Genomic DNA, 13,166 nt, shown 5'->3' with positions numbered 1-13,166 from the left:
CTAGGCCTATATGATCACAGCCAGATCCATTTCAGCATGTTAATAATTATGTGACATTCACTAATAGTAATGTGTCTAGTCAGTAATTTCTCCAACATAATTGTAGTCTTGTGTCATAGTAGAGATATTTTGCATGGCCAAATGGTAGAGAAGGTGATAATTAAAACTTAAATTCTGAGAGAGAGAGAGAGAGAGAGAGAGAGAGAGAGACAGAGAGAGACAGAGAGAGAGAGAGATGTCCCCAGGTACCAAGGCAAAGAGGAAGCTGATAGCCAGAGAGGAAGAGGTACAATTAATAGGTAGCAGCTGGAGAGAGGAGGGGCTCCCTTAATGGTAAGAGCTTAGATATATTAACACTCACTTTGGCACTTGAAACAAAGCCTCTGCCATGGAGGCAATTTAGAACTCCTACACATGAAATCTGTGCACAAAGTTAGAAAGGTAAAAAGCAGTTCTCTCTACTGGCCAATTGAGATAACAAAGAAGCTTTTCTCCACAGAGTTTCTAGGTATGCATCTGTAGGTATGTACATACATATGTATGTAAGTATATAGAGTCTGCCACAAATTCAAAGCCAATAGCTTACCTAAAAAGTTTGTAGTACAAATTTATTTCATTTAATTACTAGATAAAAATTCAGATGAAATCTGACCAATATGTGTCAGCCTAGAAAGCCCAAACCTACAATTGGTAGGTGAAAGCATCAGAAAAAAAGTAAAATTTGTAGGCTCTCAAAGTATTGCTTATTAACTAGAGAAATAAAGATACTAACTTTACAATAGAGAATCCTAACAGACACCACCTTAACCAAGCGACCAAGTTCCTCACTGGTAATAAGACATACTGACCTCATGAACCCTTTGATATGACACACTAAGGACACAACATCATTTTATGTGTTCATGCCAAAAAAAATCATAATCTAAATCGAGCCATGAGAAAACATGAGACAAATCCAAAATGAGGGACATTACAATCAAGATCATAAAAAACAAGGCAAGTTTGAGGAACTGTTACAGACTGCAGAAGACTAAGAATAAACAATGACTAAATGATGAGTGGGATCCTGGATAAGATCCTGGAACAGAAAAAGGACCTTAGTGGAAAAATCAGTGAACTTCAAATAAAATTTTTGGTTTATAATATTGTCTCAAAGTTAATTTCCTTGTTTTGATAATTACACTATGGTAAGATGTTAACATTAGGAGAAGTTGGGGAGGGATCTATGGGAACTCTGTACTATTTTGAAAACTTCTGTAAGTCTACAATTAGTTCAAAATAAAAGACTTTTTAAATAAACTGCTCTGAAAGGCCAACCTAAGAAACAACAGAACACTACAGTGGAAGAAGAAAGTTCAGTTTCAGAAAATCTCATAAAATATAAAAGGAAACAAGGCTCTAGGAGTGAGAGTCGGGAGATATTACAGGAGCATTAGTAGTTTCTCTTGAAATTGAGACAACAGACCAAATATGTAACAATTTATTAAAGAGATAAAGCATAGAGAAGCCATAAGAAAAATATGAAATGCTACGGAAAAGAAGAGACACATGCATGAGCATATTACATGTATATGTCAACTAAATGGCACTTAAAGAGATGGAATATACATTAATTAGTAAACTAGATGAGAATTTTAAAGAGGTTTCCAGGGAGATAACAGAAAATATATCAAATAAACAAGAATGAATAAGATTGGTCTATAGATCCCTTTTTTTAGCTGTACCCCTGGGTCTGGTTTAGTAATGCTAGTATCATAGAATGAGTTTGGTAGTGATCTTTCCATTTTTGTTTCATAGAAAAGTTTAAGAAGCATTAGCATCATTTCTTCTTTAATGGTCTTATATAATTCAACTGTGAATCTGTAAGGCCCTGAGATTTTCTTTGTCAGGAGATTATTTCTATTTCAATTTCATTGCCTATTAGAGATTTGTTTAATTGGCTTATATTATCCTCTTGGATTAATTTTGGTAGAGTGTAGTTATCTAGGAATGCATCCATTTGTACTAGATTTCCAGTTTATTTGAGCACAGGTTTGAAAAAGTTTTCTTCATTAAAAAAACTGGATTCCACTTGCATTTGTTGAGATTTCCCCTTTTCTGTCCCTACTTTTATTGATTTGGATGATTTATCCCTTTGGTCAGAATTATAGGCCAATCTTTTTCATGAACATAAGATATAAAACTTCTCAATAATATCCATGCTAACTGAATTCAACAACTAATCAAAAAATCATGCACCATGATCAAGTTAGTTTAATTCCAGGAATGTAAGGCTGGTTCAACATACATGAAGCAATAAACATAACACAGCAAATAAACAAGCAAGAAGAATTATCTTATGATTATCTCAACAGATGAAGAAAAAAATCTTTGACAAAGTCCAACATCATTTTATGGTAAAAACTGTGGAGCAGCTAGGAATAGAAGAATCATACCTCAATAATAAAAGTTATATATGACAAAACTATCTCCAACATCATATTTTCTTTCTTGCTATTGTTTCTAACAATATTTATAAGGTGATTGTTTTGTTTCTTTGTATGTCCCTCCCCCACGGTATCACCCCTGTTTTCACTGTATTTGATGTTGGTATAATTTGGGGAGGGGAAGGGAAAAACAAATTGTTTAAATAGGGATACAGGTGGACCCATTGCAACAATGAGATGTACAAAACTTTACAACTTTGGCCGGGGGTGGGCAGTTGTTTGGGGAGTGTAGTCGTGGATATGGGAGGGCAGGGATGGTAGGGGAAAAACAAGGGAGGAGGCAACAATGTTTGATAAGAAATGTACTTATTACCTTGTTCATGTAATTGTAACCCCTCTATATAGTATTTTCGCAATAAAAGAACTATTTAAAATAAAAAATAAATAAATAAAAAGACTGAAACCATTTCCTCTAGAATAAAAAACAAGATAAGCATGTTTACTTACACCACTTTTATTGATATAGTACTGAAATTCCTAGCCAGAACACTAAGGCAAGAGAAAGTTATACAAGGGATCCAAATAGGAAAGAAGTCAAACTATCCTTATGTGCTGATAACATGATTTTATTTCTAAGGGAACATAGAGACTCCATCCTAAAAGTCCTAAAGCTAATAAGTACCTTTGACAAAGTAGCAGGATATAAAATCAACACATAAAAACAATAGTTTTTCTGCATTTCAAATGAGCAAATGGGCCAGACACTGGTGGCTCATGCCTGCAATCCTAGCTACTCAGGAGACTGAAAACTGAGGATTGCAGTGCAAAGCCAGCCCAGGCAGGAAAGTCCATGAGACTCTTATTTCCAATTAATCACCAGAAAACTGAAAGTGGCGCTGTGGCTCAAAGTTGTAGAGTGCTGCTAGCCTTGAACAGGGACAGCGCTCAGGCCCTGAGTTCAAGTCCCACAATTGGCAAAAAAAAGAGCAAATGGAAAGGTGAACTATTAAATTAATAATAGCCTTAAAAATACCCACAAATAAACCTCATCAAAGAAGTGAAGAACAACAACAACAAAAATTTATGAAACTTTGAAAAAAGAACTTGAAAAGACACTAGGAGGTGGAAAGACTTTCTATGCTATTGATTGGCAAAATTAATATGATGAAAATGGCAATTTACCGATGGCAGTCTACAAATTCAATTCAATACCCATCAAGATCGCAAAGAAATTCTTGCAAAGATTGAGGAAGAAAATATTTTTATATGCCAGTATTGGGGCTTGAACTCAAGTCCTAGAACTCTCACTTGTCTTTTTAGCTCAAGGCTGATGTTATACCACATGAACCATACCTCCACTTCTGGCTTTTTGGTGATGAATTGGAAAGCCTTCCTCTTTGGACTGGCTTCAAACAAGGATCTTCAGATCTCGGCCTCCTGAGTAGCTAAGATTATAGGTGTGAGCCACCAATGCCCAGCTTTTAATGTTGTTCTTTTTTTAAAAATATCAAAATAAAATCATCCCCTACTGAATACTTGTAACCAGCTTGTTTCATAAGTTGTCACAATAGTGCCACAATTAATTACCAATTAATAAACAGCAAAGGCTATTGTGCTTTTTTCTGTGAATTGTCTCCTCTCATCTGTCACCAATTTTTATTTCATGATTTTATAATTCTCATAAATCCTTAATGTTAGTCCTTTATCATGGTTGTAAACATTTTCTCAGTCTGCCTCTGATCTGCAAATGACAGCTTTTATAATAGGGAAAGATAAAACTTTTCCTCAAGTCAAAAAAAGATGATTTATGGAAAATTTGGGACATTTTTCACCCCATAACAAAATAAAAATGCATAAAACATTTTCTAACTGTCACCAGTACCTCCATTACTAACCCATTCTTTGTCCACTGATTTGAAATATTCTCCATATCCCCTACTGAAATCCATAAAAAAATAACTCCATATGCTCTTTTGATGATCCTTTTGTTTGTTCTTTAGCTAGAAAACATTTTAAAATATCTAATAATTATATACATTTCTACTATTTAGACTTTAATGTTCTTCCTTCCAATCTTTTCTTGGCTATTTTCAATCACGGTTTCCAACAAATCTTCATAATGAGTCAATTTCTCACCCCAACTCTGGGAAATGACAGCAAACTTAACAGAAGCAACAACAAAATCAACTTTGGGGTTTTTTCAAATCTACAGATTAATTTGGATTACCACTTCCACAAAATTGGCTTCCCATTCAGAAAATTCACAGATTTAAATTATAATCATTTTATTCTTACACATTTTTGTCCAGCTTATTGTCAGGGATTTCATCTTTTTGGCTACAGTGAATAATAACATTTTGGAATTTGGTACTGGTGGTACAAAGAAAAGTTAATGTATTTTCACATATACATATATATACATAGTTTTTTTTAATATTGTTTCTCAAAACCCTCTTATAGGTTCTACATTCATATTGATTATTTTGAATTTTCTAAGTGCACACTCAAAATTTGTTTCTAATTTAAAAATTAGTTTTTCAATCTATCTGGGGCTATCAACACAGTAATTCCTACATGTCTATTTCCATAATAGCTAGGGTAACAAAATGAAAGAATTTTATGGCTGGAAGGGGGCCTTCTAATGATCTAATCACAGTCCTGCTATAAAACAATAAAGAAATGGAGACTGAGAGAACTGAAGAGAAGCAGTACTATCTAAGGAGGGTAGGTGTACTCACCCCTAGCTGATTACTGTCATGAGTAAATGAAGCACTATTCCTATTTCCTAAGAGGCATCAGATGTGTACATTTTTGTGTGTTAACACTACTGCTTTTAAAATATTAAGCAAGGGGCTGGGAAGGTGGCTCAGTGGTAAAGCACTTGCCTTGCATGCATGAGGCCCTGGGTTCAATTCCTCAGCACCCATAAACAAAAAAAAAGCCGGAAGTGGTGCTGTGGCTCAAGTGGTAGAGCGCTAGCCTTGAGCTGAAGAGCTGAGGGGCAGTGCCCAGGCTCAGAGTTCAGGCCCACGACCGGACCCCTCCCCAAAAAATAAATAATAAAATATTAAGCAAAGCCACAGAAAATAAACTTACCAGATTTCATGTTGTTTTTGTTGTTATTGCATTTTATCTTTTGCAGGGGGGGGCGGCAAAGAGGTGCAGAAATGGAGAGAGGAAGAGTGAACAAATGCAGTATGGTCCTTAGCAGATACTGGAAAATGAACTGTGCGACTTGTGGGCAAGGACAAGAGGGAGAAACTGAAGGAAAGTGAAGGAAGGGGTGACTTGTCCCCAAAATTGTATTCATTACCTGACTTAAGAAATGGTAACCCCTATGTACAACACTTTAAGATTAACAAAAAATACCAGATTTCAATTTTTGAACTTCTATCCAATCTGCCTCAATAAGGAGTAAAAGGAGAAAACCAGCTCACTATGGACCACATGTGATGTTGGAGCCATTCAGCTCTCGGGGCTGACAAAGAACTTAAAATGGCCCAAAGTAGTGTAAGTGACAGCTGCAATAAAATCAAGTTCATGGAAGCAGGGAAAGTATAGCAATGACTTGTGGATAGTGGTAGTGGTACCAGAGATTATTTCTTAAACAAGTTCTACAGTCACATCCTAGGCATTGTTCCCAAAATTCATCCTAGAGCTTATTCTGTCAACTCTTCCAAAGATACTGTGAACTACCCAGGATTCTTTTAATAAATTCTTTTTCTGCTTAACTATCCAGAGAGGATTTTGCTTTTAAAACTAAGCACTCACCTGTACAAACAACACCAGCAGTCAGTGACACAATTAAGAAATGTCCATCTTTTTTCCAGTTCCAGCCCAGCATTCTTTCTCTTGCAACACATTATTTATATTTAATGCTTTTTAGAAGCTTCAAAATGCCATTTTGAAAAATATATACTAGGGACCCCATCTCAGCAATATATTGTAAATACTGATAGCATATGTGATTCCTATGAACAGCTCATGTTTGATTACTTTGGGGATTTGTTTTGTTTTGGTTTTGCCTCTGCTCAGAGATGCATAGACTAATGGCTCTTTTTAAGATGTTGGACAGCTTACAATAAAAACACCAATAGCAACTGGGCAAGGTGATACACACCTGAAATCTTAACACTCAGGAAACTCAGGCAAGAAGATTCAAAATTCAAGACTAGATAGCAAGGCTACATGGCAAGACTCCAAATCAGGATAGCAAAAGTATATAAATAATTGTCCTAGATAAATTTACAATGTGCTTCCTTGAAATAAAATAGGGTAAGTTCCATTAATGTTTCACAACCTGAGTAAAAATAGATGATGTTCATTATTCTCTCTCTGAGTGTCCCCCCAAGTTTTGTAAGGATTTCATTTGTAATCTCATTTATTAAAGAATTTTTGAATGACCCCAGCTTATTTGAATATTGAAAACAGCATGTAGATTACCATAACTATTATTGTAAGCATAAGACTGAAAACTACTGGAAAAAAGGTTTTCATTTTTTTGATCATCTACCATGCACTAATCAGTGAGTCACAGTGCAGACTTTATAAACTGTACCAAGTTTACTACTAACCAGAACATTTATTTGTAGTTGGTATTACTATACTTCTTTCATAGGTGAAAAACAATTCAACAACGTACTCAAGGCCACCAAGCTGGTAAATGAGAGAGCAGAGAGTTGGGTATGGACCTGCCAACTCCAAAACCAGTAATATAGTCTATTTATAGCATCCTACCTCTTTCAGGAAGACTTTTAGTTTTATAACTGAGAAATTTTCTCAAGAGAACTACTGACCTGACAAATAATGGGGGTGGGGGTGTGGGGGGGGGAGATCCAACGAAGAAGTCACTGTGCTCTGAAGGAGCTTTGGAAGACACAGGATGAACTGACATGGTCTTAACTCTCTGAGATTTTCTCAAAAGTAGGAACAAGAAGAAGAGATAAGCAAAGAGTGGGCCAAAATACATGCAAGTTACATAGGGCCACTGTCATTTGAAAGGTACATCAAGGATTGAAATGATGTCTAGAAGGAAGAATGGACCATGTCTTCTCTGAGATAATATCATGAAGATTGTTGATGCCTGTGGTTTTGAGTCCCAGATCCACTCTAGAAATCCTTATCCTGACTGTTTACCCAATTGCATAAAGTTCTAAGCCCTGCCAAGCACAGGCTCAGAAATGCTCTCTGTAGACATTTGTCCTCACTCTGAGAAAGGCCCTTTTGCACTTTCTGATCCCAATCAGTAATTCTCTTAGGTGAATCTGACAGTGAAAAAAGGGTTGCAGAGAAAAAGGTCAAGACTAAGAGCAGAACTGGTGACCTCCACAAAGCAAAATAGAAATTCTCACCACCCAAAAGAAAACCATTCTCTCCTATTTCCTGGCCTGTCCCTTCATTTCATGTCTACTCTGTAGCAAAAGTCTGAGGGAAGCCCCTACATTGATTCATCATTCATCCTGGCACCTGACACAGAGGTAGTTCATTAGTTCCTGCCCTCAAGGTTTTCCAGGAAAGAAGAAAGAGCTACCTGCAGCTTGCATAACACAGGTCTGGGCTCTGAGGCCCCAGGTGTATGCCAAGAGGGCCAGATACCCAAGCTAGATATAATCTCAGAGACATAGAAATAAAGTATAGAAATCTACACTGTAATCTAACCTTTGCCTTTTTTAGAACTTCTTTGCATTTCAAATGCATAAAGAATGAGAATGCATGAAGAAGAGAACATTTTAGGAGTAGAAGCCTACAGAGTGTCAGAGCATAAAAAATACCTTAGTGATGCATATAGGGACAAAAGAGTGAAGGGCAGGAAAGCCACTTGGCTGGTAAAGATCAGTCCTAGCTTTCCCTGACTCCAGTAAGCCAGAGACATATGGTTCTGATCAGATTTTAGGAAGGTCATTCTAGACAAATTGCAGGATAGGAGGAAGAGGAAGAAGAAGGAAGAGGAGAAGGAAGGTAGGAGGAGGAAGAGGGAAGAGGGAAAAGGGAAGAAGGGGAAGAGGAGGAGGAAGAAGAGGAGGATAAGGAAAAGGAAGAAGAAAAAAAGTTATGCAGCAATCCAGAGTTCAAGGCAACAGGACAGAAAAATCAACTGCCTCAAAAAAAAATCAACTGCCTCAAGGATGCTGCAGATGTAAAGTAGGGACTTTTTCTGAAATAAGTAAAGAAGTACATATCCAAAGGTTGGGTAGGAGAGATGTAGAGGAGAGGCAAGGCAGACATCTGACCTGAGTCCTGAAAGATTATACGGTGATCATTACAAGGATATAGTCCTCAGCTGCAATTTTATGTGAGAAGAAAATGAGGTCAATTTAAGGAAAGTTATTTAGGGATATATAAGGGATATCCAAAAGAGAAAGAACTCCTGAGATATTCATGCATCCACATCTATAGTTTAAGATAAAGGTCTGACAATGGAATAAATCTGAAAACCCAGAAATAAACCCGCAGACCTATGTCCACCTAATATTTGACAAGGAAGCCAAAAAATAAGATGGAAAAAAGACAGCCTCTTCAATAAATGGTGATGGCAGAATTGACTAAACACGTGTAGAAAACTAAAGTCAGATCCTTAGCTATCATACTGCACCAGAATCAACTACAAATGGATCACAGACCTCGAGGTAAAAGCAGACACCCTGAAAACATTACAGGAAGGAATAAGAGAAACACTAGGGCTCCTAGGCACAGGTCAAAACTTTCTTAATAAAGACCCAGAAACACAACAAATCAAAGAATGGTTGGATAAATGGGACTGCATGAACTGCAGAGCTTCTGCATGGCAAAGGATATAGTTAGCAAAATACATCGAAACCCCACAGACTGGGAGATCTTCACCAGCCATACAACAGACAAGGGCCTCATATTTAAAATATACCTACAGCTCAAGAAATTAAATTCCCCAAAAACAAACCCCAAAAGAAACAACCACCCCATTAAAAAGTGGGCTAAAGACCTTAAGAGAGACCTTTCTGAAGAGGAAATAGGAATGGTCAAGAGACACATGAAGAATTGTTCAACATCTGTGGCTATAAAAGAAATGCAAATCAAAACAACATTGAGATTCCACCTTACACCAGTTAGAAATCTAACAACAGATGCTGGTGGGAATGTGGCCAAAGGGGAACGCTACTACACTGTTGGCCGGAGTAAAAACTTGTTCAACCACTCTGGAAAGCAGTGTGGAGGTTCCTCAAAAGACTCCACATAGAGCTCCCCTATGACCCAGCAATCCCACTTTTGGGCATTTATTCAAATGATCACAAACAAGACCACACTAAAGCTACCAGCACAACTGTGTTTATTGCCACATTATTTACCATAGCTAAGATATGGAACCAACCCAGATGCCCCTCAGTAAATGAATGGATCAAGAAAATGTGGTACATATACACAATGGAATTCTATGCTTCCATCAGAAAGAATAACATTGTTCCATTCATAAGGAAATGGAAAGACTTGGAAAAATTATATTAAGTGAAGTAAGCTGGACCCAAAGAAAAGTAGTTTTCATGATCTCCCTCGTTTGTAAGAACTAGAATATTGCCGGGCGCCGGTGGCTCATGCCTGTAATCCTGGCTACTCAGGAGGCTGAGATCTGAAGATCAAAGTTCAAAGCCAGCCCAGGCAGGAAAGTCCATGAGACTCTTATCTCCAATTAACCACCAGAAAACCAGAAGTGGCGTTGTGGCTCAAATGGGAGAGTGATAGCCTTAAGCTGAAATGCTCAGGGACAGCGCCCAGGCCCAGAGTTCAAGCACCACGACCGACCCCCCCCCAAAAAAAAAACCCAAAGAAGAAGAACTAGAATATGTACATGATATTTTTAACAGGGCATCTCAATAACCCAACTGCTTAGGGCATAGACCATATATAATGACGCATATCAACATGAACTCCAATATATGGAAACAAGAGATTCTTATTAGACCCTATATGTAGTTTGTTCTTTCTATTGTTTTATTTTTTCTTTATTTCTCTTAGTTTTTGTACCTCATATTTTGCATATAAGAGTATGCAATACATGGAAAGGAAAGGAAATCACAGAAACAGCAGGACAACGGATATGCCAAAGCAACACTACTACTCACTTGACATTATGTTGAATATGAACATTACAGCTGGGGGAGGGGGGAATAGGGTAAGTGGGAAATAATGAGGGATAGGTGACAATGATTGAAAACAAATGTATTCATTGCCTAACTTAAGTAATTGTAACCCCCTGCTTATCAACTTTTCAATAAAAACAACAAGAAGAAAGTCTGAGAGTGACAAACTAATATAGTAGAGTCATAGCCAAAGCAGTGAGGGCTAAAGTGTAGTTGCTTAACTAATATTTATTAGCACTCTACTATTTGCTAGGCATTATAATAAGTGTGTTAAGACTAAGATAGAAAACAAGAGAACGTCTCACAGAGGTTATGTTCTAGAAAAGGGAGCCAGAATATATACATGTGTACATATATACAGAAATTAAAAAAAGAAAGATACTGCCCTTGTGCCACCACTCTCTAACTATAGAAAAACATTAGCTAGCAAAAGCATGGAGTAAAGGATTAAATTAGGGGGTGATCTGAAAATGACTGGCTATGTAATTCCTTTGTCTTTATCCAGGTAAGTATGTGAGAAGCAAAAGAGCGAAATAAAGACAATGTATAGGGACCCACACTTATGGGCCAAGCATACAACAGGAACCCCAAGCTGAGAGACTCACTGCCTCACCAGACATGACTCCCAGTCTGTACTTTCATTTAGAGACGCCTATGGTCTACATGTGATTTGTCTCCAAAGGATTGATGTGTTGGAAATCTGGTGCCTGTATGGTGGAACTTTTAAGAGGTGGAGCCTAGTGGGAGGTAATTAGGTCACTGACAGAAAGCTTAATGTGGTTCTCATGCTACCCTAGTTATTATGTGTTCAAAAAATTAAAAGATATCCAGTGAGGCCTAAGTATAGGACTAGACAAAAAATGATGACACTGAAATATAAGCAATCACATTACTCAAGGCCCTGTTGGCTGCAGCCAAATGTTTGGATTTTCTTGTAAGGACAACAGAAAGCCATTGAATGACTTTTTTTTTTCAGGTTGGGCATAACCTGAGCTGGGTTTCCTCTTAAAGAATTTCTGGAATGGGATGCTTTTCCTTTCTGAGCATGCAGTATCTTGAGGCCAGCCCTCCAACCACACAATGTAGTGGGCCTCTTATCCCACCCACAGTTAGGATCAGCAATTTTCCTCCTTGGAGATCCTGCATGGCTTAAGTGCTTCCCCGAAAGCCCCATGAATTCACTGAAATGTTGTTTCCAATAGGCTTCTTGAGAATATTTTTTTTAATGGATGCTTTTCTGAAAGGGTACAAAATAACAAAACAAAACCACTCCCTCATTTCTGATGTAAATTTGTTTTCTCCTCCAGTGCTTTCCATTATCCAAGGCCTGAATAATTATCTTGGCTCTTTGCTCTATCTCCATTTATATTCCAAAACAACATGCACATATGTATATGGCTATGAACAATAACAAAGAAGTATAAATTCTTATTGATCCCAGAAGGTTGGGAATTCTAGACAATAAAACTATGTCCTCTGACTTCTTCTCTCAAAAACAAAAACATTTTGGACACAAAAGAGCTTTGTTAAAACAACAAATGAACTCTCAGGATATTTGGGGCCTCATGGTAGGCCTCAGGCCACCAGGTAGTGATGCAACACGCAATTGTAGACACAGAATTGGAAAGACCTCCCTCCTTCCTGTATCTGGGCTTCCTTAATCATTTCTCAGCCACATCTTGACTACATCAAGTCCAGTTTACTGTATAGCTTTCAGCCAGTATAGTTCTCAGAAGCCAGAATTCTCAACCTAAAGAGAAAGTCCCCTTTGTCTTCCATCCATGATATAATTTTCATTCTCTAAACACGCCAAATGCTTTGCTTTTAGGCTCAAAAGCCTCATAATTATAAAAGACCCTGAATTTGAATTTCCTTGTGTTTCCTCTGCTTGGATATCTGCCTAAATCAGCCACTGGACAGTCTCAAAATCAGCTTTACTTTAGAGAAAAATCTTTATTGTTCATGACTTTTTTATAACATGTCTTATTACTTATTACTCATTTACTTATTTGCTGCAACTCCTATGTTCTTTTTGTGTGTGCAAGTAGTAGGTCTTGAACTCAGGGCTTAGGCACTGCTCTTAGCTTTATTGCTCAAGGTTGATGGTCTACCACTTGAGCCACACTTCCACTTCAAGCTCTTTTGTGGTGTTTAATTGGAAATAAGAGTCTCAAGGACTTTCCTGTCTGGGCTAGCTTTGAACCACAGTCCTTCTATGTCAGCCTCTTAAGTAGCTATGCAATGCCTACACTCTTGTCTTTCATAACACAAAGGCGTGAGCAAACATACACATAGATAAATACATATCACCTTTTCTCTGATAATCAGTAAGGATTTTCACTATCCTTTCAAACTTGATCTTCCAAGAGGAGATGTCTCTCTTTTGTTGCCAAGATTTTGGAGGGGTGCTCTTAGCCTCTCCTGCCTTTTCACTCAGATGCACCATTCCTGTCATGCCTGTGATCCTTCAACACCATGATTGAAAAGATATGACCAATGGCCTTTCTATGCTTTTTGTCTCTCTGTGACTGCATATGCACTTCTCTTATAAATTAATGCATAAATTTTACTATAATATTAACTAGGGACATGGCTTAAGTGGCAGAGCACATGCAAATCAAGCACAAGG

At 37.5% G+C, this 13,166-nt stretch overlaps 1 protein-coding gene across 1 annotated transcript in view; it reads right to left on the bottom strand.

The window, feature by feature from the left end:
* Efhc2 (EF-hand domain (C-terminal) containing 2) overlaps window positions 1-13,166 on the bottom strand; it is a 164,266-nt gene that overhangs the window by 44,566 nt on the left and 106,534 nt on the right. The gene's annotated exons all lie outside the window — the stretch shown is intronic.

Source organism: Dipodomys ordii, unplaced genomic scaffold, assembly GCF_000151885.1.
Source record: "Dipodomys ordii isolate 6190 unplaced genomic scaffold, Dord_2.0 Scaffold134, whole genome shotgun sequence".
Lineage (NCBI taxonomy): Eukaryota > Metazoa > Chordata > Mammalia > Rodentia > Heteromyidae > Dipodomys > Dipodomys ordii.
The sequence above is the reverse complement of the archived record's forward strand: the minus strand, read 5'-3'. Positions and strand labels throughout refer to the sequence as shown.